We start from the raw sequence: 19,805 nt of genomic DNA, 5'->3' as shown, positions 1-19,805 counted from the left end.
TGGTGATTCAACAAAATGATGGTATTAATAATGTAAAATGAGGCTTCGTAGATCATCTGTCTTTGCAGGTTCAGCTACAGTGTCCCTGGAATCATTAATTCCAACAACAGCACAGGGTGTAAATTACATTCTCATGACAACATGATACAATTCCAAAGTATTTAAATTATGCTAAGGCACCTCGCGGCTCCACTTCGGGATACACACTGATATTTGTTGTCCCAGAGGTCATGGAGGGTAAAAACTAAATCTAATCAACACCTCTCCATTACAGGAACGTTGTTGCTATCTTTTTCTCGCTCGCTCTCTCTCTCTTTTACACACACACACACACACACACACACACACACACACACACACACACCCTGTTGCCTACTAAACTGGTAGCTAACACTAGTATTAACCAGGCTGCAGGGATTACATACCGCCACCATCACGGTGACTGTAATAATTGGGCAGGGATTTCTTCCTCCCAGTCTGGTGCATAAGGGTTGCTATCTATGCTAATGACCTGGGCAATTAGCCTGTGGAAACATGACTAAAAAGACCTGATCTGCATTAGGCAGCCCATTAGCAAACGCAAAGTCCCAAACACACTCTCTGACCTTCTATGAAGCCCTGAGTTGATGTTACACTTTTTCTTCAAGTCCTTTCCAGACTACAGGGGAGCTTTTCGTTTGGTTTCCTAAGATTCTGTCGAGTTGTCTGCACGGAAAGACAAAAGCGACCACCATATCCAACTGGCAAGCAGACAAAGGAGTCCCTGTTGGACGGCACTGATCCCAACTGTTCTCTCCTGATTGGTTGTCCTCATGTCCTGAGGGTGTAATTAGGAGACGGGGCAGAAAAGGTCCAGCGATGCCTGTTGCACCAGTGAGACACAAATGACCCATCATGTGGTGCGACAATAATGAGTGCTGTTGGAGCAGTGATGACAGGCAGCCAGCAGTCATCATCGTCATCATGGCCCCTACACATGAAAAAGATGGAGGCTAAGAGGCAGTAGTTGACCTCTGCCTGCTGTCGCCGGTACAAACTGCTTTCAGGGTCACTTCCTACATCAACAGATATACATTTCAAAACAACCTTGTATTTTCCTCATGAGTGATCCTGGTGGTGCGTCATAGTCGTGGTGGATGTGATTCAATTTGGTAATGTGTTTGTGGATTATGTGCATGTGTGTGGTGTGTTCAAACCCCAGTGGGGATTGAGGGCTCCACAAAGCATGTGTGACCCCCCCCCCCACACCCCACAAACCCACCCTACAGCTGCTGCCTGCATAGAGAATAATTGGAAAGTGTTTATGCGCAGTTGACATTTAGATATTTGAACAGACTTTCCCATAATCCAAGAGGAGATATAGTCAAGCTCCTCTATTTGCATGTGACATTTATATACAGTGCAGTGTGCCATAGTACTGGTTGGTACTGGTTGTTGAATGTCATATGGCTGTAAGACTGTACTGGATTATCATTTGCTGTGAACTGTGCTGATTGCAGTTCTTCATTTTTTTTAAAAACACAGTAAATTCCAAATGATTTGAAACGTGTGCCGATGATTCAGTTTTTGTAGAGCCTCCTTTTAAAATGCAGATGTCTCTCACTGTATATTTCCACAGTATTTGATCAGATTGAGAGGAGAGCAATGTCTGTGAGCATCACGTGACACGTTTATGAGGATTGAAAGGAGAACTGGCACCTCCCACTCCGTCAGGAAACACACCTTCGGAGAGCATCAGCACACTCTCAGGTAAGAAGCTCTTACGATCACCGTAGTCAGCTTTAATGACTTTGTGTCAAACTTGCCTGATACAGGTGAGCTGTACTGATTTTGCGAACACTTGTCATCACGATCTGGGTGTATGTTTAGTGAGTCTAAGTCGTTAGTGAGCGTACTTGTTAGTCTAAATTCACCTGTGATTCATGAATGACCAGTGGCACAGGGATTATCCTCATGTAATGTTACTCTTGCTGAAGGATTATGGTTTGGGTGGGTTTGCATTACTGTCTCTTACCCCCCATGAACTAGCATCAATACAAACTTCTAATTCAAAAACAGCAATATAAGGTGCTTTTTCTACTCATGTTATACATTATATTTACCTAATGTCACTGGATTTTAGGTGATTTTTTTTTTTTGGTCACACCACTTTCCCTTAGACAGAGGTCAAATATACAAATAAATATGTACAATTATAAAAAGACCAAACATCCAAAGACGGCTAAAAAGCACAAAGAGTGTTGAGGTCATTCGAACGTCAAACTAGCAGCTAGGACAGGGTTAATCCAGCTCAGCTTTCCAGTCACCTGTCGCTGACTCTGTCTCTCCCGTCCACTTTAACTCTAAAACAAAGGCAAAACCCTACCTTTTGATTCTGGTAGGAAAATAGAAGCTTCCCTACAGAGATCTTCTATTTATTGTCTCTCTACATTCCAGCGTTGCAGTATTATTGACTAAGCCATCAGTGTTGGATTGCCTTGCCTGCCGTTACAAAACTTGACTTTCACTTCGACATAAAATATCACACACATATTTTGTACTAACAGAATTCCTTTGTAATAACAGAATTCCTTCCTAATTGGCTTCTTTTTTTTAACTTTGCTTTCATTCATAGGATTACTGTGATAAAGGCCTGACCGCGTATCAATCAGCAAGTCATTCACTGGTGAGTTCAAAGGAGACAAGACAAGGCAAATTGTTGCAGGCGGTTTTGGAAACGATGGTTGCCAAGCTTGTAAATCATCGTGGAAGTAAATAAAATCAGCTTCTCTGTCTCATAATGAGTGCATGCCCTCTAATAAATCTGTCTGAGGGAAGAAGATGTGATGTATGCACCCAGTGCCCCTTATTAGAGGCTATTTTTCTCCCTTTCACAGTGGTAATCATAATATTTTGGCACAGACATGTAAAGATGCTTCAATATGAAATCCACCTTTTTTTAGGTAATAATCTGTTTTATTCATAGTTTGCTGTTTTTCCACTCTAATTCTGGGTCACCTGTGTTTGAGTCAACAACTCATTTGTGACTCGGGTTTGGTTTTAATCTTTAAAATTCAAAGGTACGTTTTATTTTCTTCAACCCCTCTCGTGCTTTGATATACAATTAACTAACAGTATTTTCCTTTGGGTTTCCCTCAACCTGACTACGGCTCTGGTTCGTAGCGGTATCTCCTCTCCATCCCCCCACCCCCCCCACCGGCATCACAGCCAAGTTGGAGCACATAACAAAGAGCAATGATTACATAGCGATCCATTACCTAAGAGGTGGAAAACATGAGCCATTCTAAACAGTGGTTCAGCGCCGCTACAGCCCCTGCATTCCCTGGCTGCCTGGGCTGTTCTTCCCAGAAACACTGACCACTAATGATAGTGGAGCAACACCTGAGCATGTGGAATGATTGTATTGCACCAAGCTGTCATGGGAAGGACACTTCCATAATAAGATTCAGATGAATGGGTTGGAAACATCTCTTCCCTGAATCTCTAACCACAGTATCACCGCCTCCTCAGGCGATTGTCATGCAGCATCCGGGCTTGTAGCCAAACAATGACATTGTCTGCACCTGAAAGATGCTTTAACACTCCACAGGGCATACACAGACCAATGCTCTGTATCTATAGAGATCCAATTGATATGTATGGAAATTCAGTAAATATATCATTTTAGTGTATTGACTCTTGTGTAGATTTGCTGGAGTTGGTTGTATGACGACATTGATTAGACGCTGGGTCCAATTACGGGGACGGCCTCCATATATCAAGTGGTTTGTAATAGAAAGAAACAAATTGTTTTATTGTTTGGAAACTTCCATAGCTTTAGTTGTAAATTATTCAACATTATTGACTGATTATTATTTGTTTTCTTCCTCTCAGCTGATTTCCCCCGAGGACTGAACCGGCTGCATAAGAGTAACAAAGCTTTTTCAGCATCAATTCAAATCTGCTTTGTTTGGCTGTGATGTGTCTAATCAAATGTTTTGCAAAACCTGATAAATACGAATCAAGGCTAATTAAACTTCAAGAATTCCTAATTACAGTGAGACTAAGGTAGATTAAAACTACTGATTGAGTAATTCAAATTAAAATAATTAATAATTTGGCCCTAAGATGTGTGTAACTAAAACTGGGTCTGTTATTAAAGTTTACTTGTTCATCAGCAGCTGTTGCAAATCTATCCTTTAAACTTTAGAAATGTTTCTGGATGTGTACGTGTTCACCACCACCAGTCCAATTTGAATTAATTCAGTCATTTGTGTTTTATTTTATTTATTTGTCACCAAGGGATCAAGCCCAAGGTGAAATGCATTTTCAATTCCATCCATCCATCCATCCATTGTCTTCCGCTTATTCCTATTAAGGGTCGCGGGGGGGGTGGAGCCTATCCCAGCGTCAACAGGCTAACCACTGCACCACCGTGCCGCCTACCTCTTATTTGGAATAACACAATTCTTTAGAGAGAACTTCAAGTCATATTACAGGGAAATGTTTCAGTACTTAAATGCTCTCAGTACAAGGTTTATATACTGTGTTTCCACTTTGTCTTCGCATCTCATCATTCAGTAAGTGAACTCGCAGTGGTGCATAATGCAGAAGTCAGCTGTCTCAATTTCTCTGAAAACAATCAATGGACAGAGTTTCTCTGGCTGGGCCCAAACGCCTCTCATTGAAGCTCTGTCAGGATGCTCTGCTGTTGAGAAAATTCAATTCTGGAGCGCTGATGTCAGATCGCATCATGGAGTTAAAGACATCTAAGTGTTGCAGGAAAAGGAAATGACTTTAACTGCTGAATAATGTGAGGTAAATGAGAAGTGGAGAGGGCTAGCTGTCCTGCACATGGAGCACATGCACCATCCCTGCAGAACATTAGAGGCACTGATTGTGTCCAGCTGGATCAAGGATTCTTCAATATATATATTTGAAAAGGCTTTTACGAGGATACTGGAATAGAGTTCATTGTACCATTGCTGCTGCTCAAACATCCATAATGGGCAGCTTGAGAACCTAAATGCATGCTCCCAGAAATGGGTGCATTAAATATACATCTCCCATAGTTTATTGCATCTCCTAACAGCACCTTGAAGGAAACCCTGTAAGCCATAACAGCTCAAATTAATTTCAAATATTCACTTATTAAGCTCTTAATCGTTTGATTCATTTGCACTTGTATTGTTTTTATTGCAGCAGAAAAATTCAGCAGTTCTTCCTGTTTGGAATCTAATTTTCTCAGGTGTTACACACAACCGGGAATTCAATAAAACTTCCCGATCAGCAGTAATTATGGCGGGAAGGGGTTCTATTACATAGCTTGGAGCAAGTGTAAACATTGCCATATTGTAGCTGAGTGAGAGTCTTTGTATGTCGACTCCTATCAGCTCCTGTGCATTGCGGTGTTGGCGTCAGGGAGATCCCTGCCACCGTTGCTTGCTGGGATCATTCGGGCCCAGATTAATCTCAGAGACATGGCAGGGATCTCTCCATGCCTCTCTGCTCTGCTGAAAACTTGATAAGAAATTCACATTCTCTCTAATCACAATTTATAACCACTGAGGAATACTACAGTAATGAGTTTCTTCCAAGGTCTTTTGATTGTCATTTTCCAGGTGCAAGATGAATATGGTGAGGATGCGGTCCCTCAAGCCCCTCAGGCTACTTCAGTGTGATTTAAAAGAAGACTTCTGCAGGCTGGGAAGCAAACCGTCTGAGTAATAGGAGGAACCTATGGAGACTGGAGGTCTAGATAAAGGAAGAAGTAGAGGAGATAAAAGATGATGGCAAAAAAGAAAAACAGGTAAGAGTCAGGAAAGTGGTTCTGGCTCCCTCATGGCACACAGAAGGAGCATCGATCAGGAAAAGTGTCTACTCAGGAGACACTAACAGTGTCTCAGTAGTGAACATCAAACCATGTGGGACTGCTCTCAGAACTGGTGGCAGAAGTCTGCTCCTTGCGAGGCTTCAAGAACCAGTTACACGAAAGCCTGCGCTCTGCCTCAAAAAGTCTAAACATTTGCTCAATAATTGGTGAACCCATGAGGGACTATGGCAGCGATCGAGTTAGGTAAGGCATTAGCTGAAGCCATCCATCACTGAGGTTTGCTTCAGCTGTCACGATCAGGGGGTTGTGTCTGATCTTGTCGAGGAGATGCTGGGAACAGACTCTAGAGTAAATCTGTCCATGCTCCTGATTCACTGGGTCATAAACACTGCGGGACTTTTGTGATTACAGGGCCTCAGCTGGAGCTATTTGAGTTGAGTTTGGAGGGAAAATGCAGCGTGGGGGACAGATAGCTGAGTGTGGAGGGCGAGGCCCTGGCATGACAGAACAGGACCTGAGGTTACAAGCAATGACATCTTAACAAGATGACACGTTTGTAATTATGATTCATGACTATCATTATCTAGTGCATGAGCTGGCTTCTCATCCAAATTATTGCTCTTTTTCTATAATTCAGCAGGTATTTTTATATGGCCTAGTTTTTATAAAAGGTTATCCTTGAGGGCAAGGAGGGAGTACGACTGCAGATTTCTTTCAAGTGTACCTGCTGACCTGTAAAAGTATTGGAAGGGAATTTTAACTTTGCACACTTTTCATTTGTTTGGATTTTATTCCTAATCTCATCTCTACCAGGGACATTGTGTCATTTATATTAAAGTAAAGCTCGCAGTCAAAACGGTTATTAATTTCTCAGTGTGCAAATAAGACTGAGTATTCACGGCATAGCACTACAGCAGTAATATTACTTATACAATGCCAAGTATACAACCTGCGTATGCGCTGCAAAGGTATCATCCAGGAATGTGCTGTGATTTACCAAGAGTTCAAGAGCAGAACAGAGTTTGAGGTGAAGTTGTTTCATCAGCTGCTGTTTACAAGGTCGATGCCTAAATTAATGAGACGTCTCTAAAAATTTGAAGGCGATATTGATACATTTGGACTCAAATGCAGACTGACAAACAGGTGGATCTGGATTTATCTGCGCTAATGAGACAATAAAAAACAGGTGGTAAAACACGAGGAGGCAAGGAGCTGATTGGATAAAAGGAATGGAGAGTGGGGGGGCAGACAGAGGATGATTAACTGATTAGATGCAGATGATCGGACAACAAAAGTAGGGAGCACACAAAGACGGGAAGTAAAGCATACGAAAACAACAGGGGGGAGGGATTTCAAAGTAAAAGAGGAACTCATTGAAATGGGGTCAGAACGAAACATGAGAAAGGGAATTAATACACTAAAACCTGCAAATGAAAAACAGGAATATGACAAAGAAAAAGAGTCCGAACCGTCCAAAATATAAGAACTGAAGCTCAACGGTTCAAACTCACCAATAGCTGCTCAATTTAAACATTCTGATGATCGTGATGGAACTGACAGTTCAGTCAGATTCCCTTACAGAATGAACACAGGGTGAAATATGTGAACATACAAAGGAAAAACAGTCAGTGACTGCATCATATCACAGGGTCGCTGTACAGAAAGCAATACAAATTGAAAATCAATTCAAGGTTTACAGCCATTGAGCCAGGAAATCTGCTGTCTCCAAGGGTCACTGTATTGTTCTGCTTATCTCCTGTTGCTCATGAGTGAAGACAGTAAATACATGGCCGTTGTTTGGCACTATCTGAAATTATCTGTAGTTCATCCACGGATGTTCAGGGACTGCGAATAAAAGTCCATTGGCTTTTTTAGATCATCAGTTGACTGCTACTACAAAACAATCTCAACATGAACAGCTCCTCCCTCCTGCTAGTGACGGCCTCGTCTCCCCATCTGCTCACCCTGACACCAGTCGGCAGTGTTTTACGTGCCAGAAAAAGCTGGAGAATGTGCTTTTATATTCTTTTCAGGGTTGGCTTGTTTGTATTGGACACATGTAGCAGTATTTTCATGGATGGCAGCTGTTGCACCCTGTAATTGTCCTGAATACTTCAAGTGCTGGAAATCAGCAATGTGACCATGTCAGATGAGGGGCTCAACCCAACTCGGGGACCGATGTATAAACATTGTCTGCACACAAAATAACACCAAAAAAAAACAAAAAAAACAGGCACATGCCATTTTCGACACGGAACTTGGTATTTATAAAAAGGAATGTGCAGCAAGAATGTTTACTTCCACGCATATTTCAGACCATGAATGTCAAGTTTGGGCTGCAGGCTGAAGGAGAAGTGGCAGAGAATGATGTAAATATGAAAAATGACATGAAATTAGGATAATGATGTCACGATAGTTGTGTCGTTAATATCTGGTTTCATGGTGATTTGGCATATTGTGATTGTGAGCGATCAGCCCTGTTTAATGCTTAGCGTTATAATGGCAATAGCGGCTTTAGCATGTGTTCATTTACTTTCATTTACATTTACTTTCACTTACTTTCATAAACCAAAACAGCCATCCATAAGGAACAGAAAAAAGATGATTTAGATTTCTAAATATTTTTACACCTCCTGGAAAGAATGCATATTTCACAGTTGTATTGTTCTCAACCACAGGCTGAGATGCATTTGTAGGGAACTACAGTAACTGATCTGTCTGTAATGACACTGTAATGACTTCTGGGTGACACTAGACATTTCTAAGACTTGCAAACATTCCGCTGTTGATGTTGGCAAATGTTTTTGGAGCAAAATAATCTGCCAAAAAGACAAGTTGTGCATCTTGTAATTCATAGATTGTATTTTCAGAATTTTAGACTCTAGTGCTCAATAATTTTACCATTTATCAATCATCTAATTCATCATTTTGGTCCGCTTCTTCCACCATTTGATTGACAATTGAGATTTTGAGTGAAGTCTCACTGCTAATGGTTGCTTTGCCATGAAATCACAATCATCTGCCTCGCATGATGAACTTTGGATTGAAATTTGTGATCAATTAATTGTTCCCTGCTATAACCAGGTCAAAATTTGAATGTGTTAGAATCTAATTTGGTTTATGACCAAAAAACTGTCAAATGAATGACAACCTCATCAGCCTCGCCAGATGCTCTTAGCATTGCATTGCTAGTCTATTAGCTCGACTGCAGAGAGGTATTCTTGTTACATTACCTACCATATTGGATTAATTGTCCAATGTCAACCTGCACAACTTCACTTCAAGGCAGCTGAGTTTAAGAGGTTGTTGGGGACAATGACTGAATTAAGAAGATGTGATTGGAGAAATACCTATGTCCTTTGTTTTACTACCCTAATCCTGTTTTCTGCACCATCTATCTAATGTCTGTATGGAGCCTAAATAATATTATGTTTTTACAGCACTGTAGATAGAGCAGTGCAAGTCTCGGATATGTAGGCTTTATCTTCTTTATGTGCCCATTTCTCTCTTTAGGATATCATTACTGGGAGGAGGCACAAAGAGCCATCAATGTGTGGGTGTAGGTGACCTCCTCTCCTCTGCTCTGATTGTTTGTTGACAGCTCCTGCTTGAGGGAGGAGTGAGCAGTGATAAGAGTCAACCAGAGTGCACAGACACTGCAGAGCGATGAGAAATCCTCCATTCACATACATTTCCTGTTTAGATTTAACATTGACAGAAGATGTTCTCACTCCGGTAAAATCCTCCCATGGAAACAGTCAGTCCTAAAACATTCACCCAGCAATTCTTTTTTCATCTTGAACCAGTGAGGATGTGATGTGGCTAAACATACATGTACAAAAAGAGTGCTTGTGTACTCTTCTTTAGTGCAGGTAAGGAATAACCGTGGAATAAGAGGACACACACACACACACACACACGCACACACACCCCACTCTGTGGCACTGTCTCCTTGGAGTGAGAGATCACAACATAATTTCCAGGCAAGAAGGAACATGCTGGTGGAACATGCATGAGGCAGAAGGCCACTGAACAGGCGTGAACATTAACACAAACACTGGCAGTCAAAATGACTGATTACCTGGGAGCGCATGCTGTGAAAAGTCAATTCAGAACTCAAACCCCCTCTATCCTCCGGCCTTTACATGCCCATGAGCCTCAACAGTCTTCTCCCTTGGGTGTTAAAAATGTATAATCATTAAAATAATAGCAGTGGTTGGCCTTCATTGTCATTTCTACACTGCGTTGTCGGAAGCTTCTTGTAAGATGCTGCTATTAATCCCCCTTGGCCACCCATAACGACTGTTCGGTTGAATGTTCTCAGTATTTCAGCATGTTTTTGTGATGCTAACTTATAACTGATTATTCATGGCTTGAACGGTGTGGTATAAAATGTCTATATAGGAAAAAATATCTCATGTAATGCAAATCTGAAGAAGTCAACAGTTTCTTGTAAGTGCTCAAGTTGAGCCTCTCTCCATCTGGTCCTGCTCTTGGCTTCAGTTTGCTCTCAGTATTTATAGCTTGTTGTCTAGCTGCCCTCAAACTGCCCTTCACGTGCAGAAACATTAGCCTGTCCCCCGGTGGCCCCCACATATAGCCAAACCCTGCCGATAGATCACATTCTGCTTTGTGATCACCAGGAAATTTGCAGAAATCTTTCACTTTATTCAGTCAGTGGTGAACAGACACTTTTCTAACGGAATCTGGAATATCTTGTATCATTTAAAGGCAAAGCATCTATCAAAGCATTTATGTAGAAATGCTCATAAGAAATTCAACACATCTAAAGATTTGAATAGTTTCCATTTTTACCAAAAGTGACCAAACATCTGAAGGAACATCTGTATCCAGGGGTATTTAACATATCCAACGGGAAGAATTCTTAATTTGTTTAAAGGTGGTGATTTTCTCAGGCATTTGTTGCTTGATGTATGTCTGCGAACATCCATCCATCCATCCTTTAGCTTATTCCTGTTAAGGGTCGCAGGGGGGCTGGAGCCTATCCCAGCGGCTACGGACGAGAGGCGGATCAAATTGTCATTTATCAATCAATACTAAGTAAATCCTATAAATAGATATCTAACTTTGTCCATGATCATTGGGTTATTCACATTTCAGTATATGGTGGTAGTCGATATTTTGTTAAATAGTGTTGCTGCTGTACCATCCGAAGTTTTAGAGCTAGTAATGAAGTTCTTTGCTTTCTTGGTGATTTTGTTCCTCAGAAACAAAAAGTTGACAGCTTATTCCGGTTTGAATTTCATTTCCATTGTCAACCTCATTCACTGATATTGTACTGGTGTAAAACAACTCTTTAATTCCATGTCCATATGGCTCCTCTCAGCAGTGGCTTGCCTAAAGGCCTTTCCCAGTGACCGTGTCAAACTGCCTTCTGGGATCACAGGCCTCTGACAGCAGAATAGATTGCATGTATTTATATTTCACAGAAAAAAGAATCTGTAGTCAGCTGCCTAAGGGCTGGGTTGCCTATCAACGTCCTTCCCGATTGTTGGCGGGGGAATGTATCACACTTTCATCTGTCAACATGGACTAGAAGAATGTTGTTTCAGGTTTCAGAAGGAAGTATATAGTAAATAAAGTCTGCAGGCCAGAGTACTTATAGTTTCCTATCAATCTATTCACTGCCTCTTTTGTATTGAACGTAAAATTGAAATGTTCTTTTCCAGTCAGTATACAAAAACCTGCAAATTTAGCTTAAAATCATTCAAAAGACACTTGAAAAAAATGCTCTTTTTATTTACAAGATGTCCCTCTTTATCTCCTCCCCCATACATCCTCTCTATTACAGCCTGACAGTGTAATCATGGACCAGGACAGCGTTTTATGGGGGCTTCTTTAATAACCACTAGTACCGCTTGACCTCTGTGAGTACCCCAAAGGCACCAGCTCCTCCAATCATCCTCCATGTCAGTTTCTGGACCAGGTTGACTGTCACCTCCTAATTTTCTCTCCAAGCATTCCCCTTTCCTCCCTCCGCTCTGCTGACATGCTCAGATGCTCCAGTAATGTCTTGTAGGTCAAAAGGTCACCCCTGACCTGTCATGGTGGGTTGCACATCAGACATAACAGCACTCTTTGGGGACCATAGAGTGGCGTGCCCATCCCCCTGCCAGTCATTTCTCACTGCTAAAAGATTGAGTAACTGCAGGTTAAAAGAAATAAACAACAACAAAAAATGGGTACAATGGTGATGCTTGATTTTGGAGGAGTGTAAAATGTCATTGATCATGACCTGCTAAATGTGAACCAGCATGGTTCAGCTCTTGGATGGAGCGCTATCTGACAGGGAGGAAGTAAAGTGTTGTCTGAATGGAAGTTCATCAGAAAGTGAAAATGTTCTCTGTAGAGTTCCACAAGGCAGCTGCCTAGGCCCACTTTTATTTTCCATTTGAACAAATGACTGTTTTACAGTATCTCCAGCAACAGGCAAATGTCATAATGATTGTTGATGACTCAACTTTGTTTTATGTTGCCTCAACATGCAAAGAATTAACTGAAGTATTATGAAATTAATTATAAATTGTGTCTGATTGGATAAAGAAAAATAAATTGACTTTGGACATAGCCAAGGCAAAGTGGCTGGGTATCCTTTGAATGCTTGCCAAGGACACTTGTTAAAATGTCGTATGGGGGAAACCTCAATGCAGCAAGCCAGGGAAATTCTTCTTTTTGATTTTATTGTTGTACCAATGGGTCAGGGTGTTATTATTATAAATAAATGCTCTCTCTTTGTAACACAATCACCCAAGAATTCGATCACATTGTTCATACAGTATTCATTATATTTGATTTAATGTAGACTTTTATTTATGTTCATGCATTAGGTAGACTTTTAATTATGTATTTGACTGACTTGGATGTCAGTTAATGTTTGTATATCTGCATATTGTCATTGTTTGTTTTATTCTCTGTTGATCCCAGGACAACTAGCAGCCGCTGTCACAGAAACTGATGGGGATCTGAATAAAGAAAGATACGTTTTTCTATCTTGTTTCATCATGTCAGACACACCCTCCTTGACAGAGACATGTCTATCAAATCTGGCTTATTATCAGCATGTGGATTTTTTCCCCATTGTGACAGGTGAGGAGAGATGATGTGAGATGAGTTGTGATTTCCCAGAAATGTCATGACATCAGTAAAAGTCTGCTGAAGACCAATGAATGACAGTATTCACAAAGAGGCTATGATTCAGAAACCTTCAAATTAATATTTGAAACTCAACAAAAATGTGAGGACTTCTGTTAGCATTGCAGTTTTTCACAAGATCAAGTCAATGACCTAAGACCTCCTGCTGATGTTATATCTCTGAAGCATGTCACTATGGTTACTCTGACACCTGTTCCCAAAGTATGGTTTGTTTTGGAAAATTCCCCGGGAAATCTGTCCCAGCTTTAAAAAAAAAAAAAGCTTTCCCGATGTGAATTCCTGGTTCATTCTGGTTCTTGCTCTTGCTCATACTGAACCAAATCTCAACACAAAGGAGAGAATTTGAAAACCCATGAAGTAATTCAACTTAAACTGCATACCAACGACTCAGGCGCCACACTTGCAGCAAAAAAGTTGGTGTGATAAATTAATTTCAATGTCAAACTTGACATTGGAAGTGATGGGGATGATGTTCCTGTGATGGGGGGCCTCCTTTGGTTAGGCAGAGTTGCTGTCTGAACGCGCACACGTACACACACACACACACACACACACACACACACACACACACACACACACACACACACACACACACACACACACACACACACACACACACACACGGGCCTGACCGATTAATCGACTGATTATAGCCATTAGAGCATAATCGGTCACCAGCCTCCAGTAGAGGGCGCTCTGTCTCCTCTCATGTCACGCTCCACAACAACCCCACAGAGTGAGAGTGAAGTAGTGTACGGTACTGAGGGGCCAACAGCGCAAACTAGACCAAAACCGAGCAGTTTACCTCAATGGTAGGTTTATAGTAACTAGTTTGTGAAATAAACGAATAACTTAAGTTTCCCATGACGTGCCACGTTGTGTCTGTCACGCTTAACTGAATTTATCAGTCGAGCGTGACATATGTTAACAAGCTAAAGAAAGTTAGGATAACCTAGCTTAAATATTAGCTACCTTGCTGAACTACCTAACCGAGTCAGTCACGGCTCCATGAATGAAGTAAGTAACGTTACATTACTTCAAAGTAATGTCACACTCACTTAGGCAGCTGCATGCTACCAGATTAGATAAGACAGGAGCAAAGTAGGACAACGCTTCGTCGCCGTGCTAAAACCGTTGTGGGCTGCATTCATTTTCAGCTGTTTATCCACCTGCCTCTTACCTAGAGATACACTCTTACTGACCTCTTAATTAGACACTGTTCAATATAATGCACACCAATAACAGCCCTACCATGAATTCTACTAAAATAATTGTATTACGTAGTAAATGTTGATACTGTCAGAGAGACTTATTTATGTTTACTGAGATGATAGTGGGTGTTGGTGTTCATTTTAAATCTTTGTAACAAGTGTTTGGAACTGTATTTAAGCTGTCAAAAGCAGGAATTTTGTCTTTTTTTCATATGAAAAATGTATAAAATTTAATCGGCCGATATATCGGTTATCAGAATTGTTTATTTCCTAATATCGAAATTGGCATTGGCCCTAAAAAATCCATATCAGTCGGGCCCTAATTCATATATATACACAAATATGGGGGGAATCTTTAAATATTCTCCCACATCATGCCTGACTGTCAGTGGGTTGTAGTTACATTATTGTTGAGAGAGTATACAAGTTCTGTATTATAAAGAGGGAAATACGCTTTCGAGGACAACGTGCTACAGACTCTAGGTCAATCTCTAAAGACTGCTACCTGTTTATAAACTAGTTTGTCATCATCCCATGTTTTGGAATAGGTAAAAAAGCTGGAGAAGAATCTTAATTTTAATGGCATTGTTTTTCTCAAGGAAGGAGGTCTGCAAAGAAATCCATTTCTTCAAATCATTGATATTTTGAATTAAAGGGATTAGTTGAATTCAAATAAAGTGGGAATAATAGAAATCAGGAATAATAGAAATACCTGAAATCCCTCTCTGACACTATAAAAGGAGATTGCATAGATGTTCTATATATGGTGATATATTGACAGACAAGAGTCATGGATTTCCGCCGTTGTGCAGTGGATCCCTTGCTGGCAGTTTTACTAGGTCTGAGGTGCCCTGGACTGCATCCGCATCTATGGAGTGCTCAGCCCCTGTATGGAGGAAGATGAGGATATGATTGTTTTTTGTGTGGGGGTGGCGGTCCCGGATGCGGGTGCCTTCGGCTCACCCTGGCAGGCGGGCATGGGCCTCACGGGTGAGTGGGGGGGGGGGGGGGGGTTGCTGGCTGGTGGTGCCTTATGGCCTGAAGCTTGGCCTGCTCTGGGGGATGGGGGGTAGCTCTTAACGGGGGCGGTGGGCCTGGTCGTTGTAGTGGGCTGTGGTTGCCCCACCTGGGTGTCGCTGGCAGGCCTCTTAGGGGGCTCTGGCTGGATCTCGGGCTGGAGGGGCTCTATGCCCCTGGGCTCAGCTCGTGCGGGGGGGGCCCAGTGGGCCCGGGGTCCTCTGTCTACCCTGTGTCCCTGTGGGCTGCCTCCGGGCTGGAGTTGCTGCTCCTATGCTTTCCTGCGGGTCCTGGCATGAGTTGGGCCTGCGGCTGTTTCCTGGGGGGGGTGGCCTGGGGCTCCCTGTGTTAGCATCCAAGACAAACTGTAGCACACACATACACACATGCAGTGCACAACTGATCCATAATCACACACTCAGACATTTATTTGAAAAATTATATTAAACCAAATGGTAAATATGCACTGGAAATTCTGCAACCAATATTTTTCCTTTTTCTCTCTGTTGTTATTGTTGTTACTGTTTTTTGTTTGTTTGTTTGTTTTTCTACTATTGTTGTTGTTTTTGTGTGTGTGTGTGTGTGTGTGTCCCCTTGTCTTCCCTATCCTGTCCCTGTTCTCTCTTCCTATCCACTCCTGAGCCTCAGTCCGGTAGCTTTATCAATGAACCAATACCATTCCAAATAAAATTAAACAGAAATGGCGATAGGAGGAGTTTATCAGATTCCTCCTTTGCAGAGTAAATCTGCTTCAGTACAACAAGGCACCAGGAACATTGATACTGCTCGCCCCAGCTGCTGAACAGGACAGGTTTAAAAAAAAAAAAGAGTCATAGATTTTCCCAGGCTAATCTAGTAACCCATTAGAGCCCTAAATGAAGCTATGGAGTTCAGGATTGACTTCACAGCATTCCTCAAATATAAGTGAACGTAATCTGCAAATAAGAATTATAAGAAAATGACTTGATTTTCTCTACCCACTGTGCTCCTGTCCATATCTGAATTAGTCCTGATGGCTTCGGCCAAGAGCTCAATGAATAACGTGAACAACAAAAGTGATAGAGGGCGCGCTTCCCCGCACCCCTGAGCGTGGAGAAATCCTCGGATATCAGACTGTTTATGTTAACAGTAAAAACTTGATCAGAATGCAGAACTTGAATCATAATTTATTGTCTTTATGAGAATAAAATTTGGCACGATCGCTTTTCTTGACAATAGGCATTGACAGCTCCACCTTGTGGTCATTAACGGGAGACACTATACCACTTCAGTCAAATTAAAGTGACCAAGATTGCACTCTGTGATATTTTCCCACAGCTACATCAGTGTGTGCAAAAGCAACATTGTAATTTCATTTTTTTCCCATAGTTTGAAGAAACTCCCTCGCCATGGCCTTGCTGATCCATCACCATGGCAGTGTGAGTACAACTACATTCAAATACAGCGACACTTAGGATAGTGTAAAGAAACCGAAGTTGTGGTATGTCAAAGACATCTTTGTATTGTATTACAGAAATATCTGCTTAAGTTAGCATGCTAACCAGGTAGTTTATATTATACTTATATAATTTTGATGGACTTGTGAGGAAACAGAAGTGCCACCTTCTGATTTTCCTATATGAACGGTCCTATCGTCCCCCTTGCTGCCTTACTTCCAAATTGTGATGTCTATCCACAAATGTTGTAGGATTGTTTAGTAAATGTAAAAACTAAAGAAGTATTGTCAGACAATCCATTTGAGCTTTGTGAGACAACTTCTGTGAGTTGACACACTGAAAATACAGTCTGGTCCTGCAGTACACAGAGTGTGTGTGTGTGTGTGTGTGTGTCTGTATATGTTTCATCTAGTGATGGATATGGATGTTTCTGTTTCCTCTGAACACTCCTGACCCAACGAATCATCCATCCTGTAACAATTTGGCAGTGTCCTCCAAACCTTAGAAGGCTGAGAGAAAAGATGGGCCACACAACTGACAGTAGCCTTAATGAAAGACTCATCAGAGGCCCCGGGGCTAGCAGGAGGCGAGGGGTTTCACTGTCTGGGATATAGATGGAAGAATAACATGCTGTCAGGTAGAGGCGGCCATTGAAGCAGGAGAGGACATTATGAGACTCTATAAGAAACAAATACAGGGATGGTTGAGCTGAAGACTTTTAGAGATGGAATCAGAGATGAAGCCCTTGTGTGAGGAATTGTGGAAACAGAGCAGCGTCATTTGAGAAGAGAATGACAGACAATTTCTGGGCGCTTTCACTGAGCAGATTTATGCGTTGTCAAAAAACTGAAATAGTTAGTCAGAATTGAATTTTAGTTAAATAGAATAAATGGACAGCTGTTAGAGTCTAAAGTGGCTTTTATCTTGAGTAATTTACACTATGTGCCACGCTGGGGCGTATACAAATATAACCAGTGAGAAAAAGGCTTTTGGCTGTTGTCAGGCATGGAGATTGATAGAGCACAGCTGCAGTGCCTTGTCTTTGGTTTCTGTGTCAGCATTGTAACTGCAAACTAACCTCTTAGCTCTGGCTGGTCCTCAGTGATGAATGGATGTGTTTCACTCAGGTTAAAAGTCCACTTCCAGTCACTCAGCTGGGGCGAACTACTTGCATCTTGAACCCTGCAATATCGCTCTTCCCAGGCCTGATGAAAAAAACAAGGCGACTTTCTCTCCACTGAGTCAACCCAGAATAGATGAGACCCTGGCTTCTGTCCCATCCCTTAGATCACCCACCTGCTCTGATCCCGCAGCGTGCACGATTACAGGAGCTGTCTCTCTCCTCTAATAAATGCATCCATGATGAAGTGAAGTCACAGTTACAAACTTCCAAATTTGTTGTGACTCTCCACACTGTCATCTCCTTGTTATAAGAGATGACTTTGCGTGTGTGTGTGCGTGCATGTGTGTGTCTCTGTTGGTGGAAGCAGGCCAAAGACAAAGCCAGGTAATAAAGGCAGCATTAGCAGGCTAATTAGGCTACAGACCCGCTTTGGGAGAACAAATCATTTCATCGTGTCTTTCTCAATAGGGCATCTCGCTTCCTCAGAGCAGCAATATTTCAGAGCCAATTTTCTGCACCTTGGCTTTATTCACCAACTTTTGTCAATAAATCTCCTCTCATATCCATATTTATTGAGCTGAGAGTTGGAGGCCAGGAGTGCTGCGCCCAGATAATGAAGACAATGTTTCAGTGTGGATTCAAATCCCTCTGTGGGGTTTAATACATCCCACCGTTACTTGCCATTCTTCTTTAGGCTGATGCATGCCGGCTGTATAAAATTGACTTGATGTCAGGCTTTTTTCCTCTCAGATAAACGACAAAAAAATGACTACAGGCCTGTATATTGGGCTGCTGGGCAATTAATCACATTTTATTTGCAATTACAATTTAGGCTTCCAGCAATTATGAAAACAGGATAATTGAGATAAAATAATTATTGTGCCAAAATGGTGCTTTCTTTTTTTTTCTTGTTCTGAATCAATTTTTCGTTATACTGGTGCACTTTTACCCCTCCCTAAAAGCCCCTGGTACTGTCTGCACCAGAGGGCAATACAACAATACATCTTCTTTTTTTTTTGCCAGACATGGTGGAAGGGTATAGAATAAGTAGAGAAAGAACCCTTTAACATCAGGAGCAGATTAGTTTGGTGTCAATGGGTGGAAGCAGGAAATGACATGTTGGGTGTGGGGGTGTGGGGGTTGGATCATTTTGATGTACCCCCCCTATCGGGTTAACCAGATCCATGTCAATTTGGAATAAACAATCTGAAACAACTTAAGAACATTTCAAAGTTCATTAAATGCAATAGATTTCCAAAGTCAATGAGTCATTATGTTCAACCATAATAATTGTGATTTATATTTTTTTTTGCCATAGCTACGCAGCTCTCCTATATGTCTGTGTTTTTATGGCTTGATTTAGTTGAAAACTTCACCGATACCCCTCCAAAGTTCCCAGAGATGAATGCATTGGTCATGTATTTTTTTTGTGTGTCTTGGTGGATTTGGTAATATAATAGCCTTCTTGATGACAACGGCTTCTTCATTGTGTGATACACACATCTGCCAATACATCTGGATGTTACTTTTCTCCCAGGAATGTGTGAGTATGTTTGAGATCACCAGTCTTGCTCTGATTGAATCAGGCTGAATCCAATCCTACAGTATCTCTGAGTGGAGATAACAGTATAGTTCTCCCGTTATTGTGTGTCCTCAGCATCCATATCCCTGCATGGATTGTCATGCTCTCACTAAAAGGAGAAAGAAGGATTATGTGTCTTAGCCTTTCAGAGTCTTTTTCCTCTGCCATGCCTTTCCTTTTTTCCCCTCTCTGTGTCTGTGCAAGGTCACCTGAAGGAGGTAATCCCTATTCCCGCTCTGTTTTCACTCTCTTTTATCGGAGGGGGCTTTGTGGCCGGTGCTGGAGCCCATCCACTGATCAGCAAAGCAGGAGCCAGAACACAAGCTGGGACGCAGGGGGAAACAGCTCGTGCATGAGATTTGTGCCTTTTTATCCCTTTGGTATAAGTAGCAAAATAAGAGTTTCACTATAACCACAAGGTGTTGTTGAGACTTGAAATATGCACAAATTC

General features: G+C 41.7%; 1 protein-coding gene across 5 annotated transcripts in view; it reads left to right on the top strand.

Moving 5' to 3' along the window:
• c17h14orf180 (chromosome 17 C14orf180 homolog) overlaps positions 1–19,805 on the top strand; it is a 152,247-nt gene that overhangs the window by 67,433 nt on the left and 65,009 nt on the right. For 4 of the 5 annotated variants that reach the window (XM_086182787.1, XM_086182785.1, XM_086182786.1 and 1 more), the window contains 2 exons: positions 1,619–1,749; positions 2,615–2,665. The gene's annotated coding sequence lies outside the window, so the exon portion shown is untranslated. Of the gene's footprint in view, positions 1–1,618; positions 1,750–2,614; positions 2,666–13,727; positions 13,798–16,581; positions 16,694–19,805 lie in introns of those variants that run through there. The other variant, XM_086182789.1, reaches the window with a different exon arrangement.

This window comes from Aulostomus chinensis, chromosome 17 (genome assembly GCF_037954235.1).
Source record: "Aulostomus chinensis isolate RoL2024-O1b breed Wild chromosome 17, RoL_Achi_v1.0, whole genome shotgun sequence".
Taxonomy (NCBI): Eukaryota; Metazoa; Chordata; class Actinopteri; order Syngnathiformes; family Aulostomidae; genus Aulostomus; species Aulostomus chinensis.
This window is presented reverse-complemented; position numbering and strand designations above follow the sequence as displayed.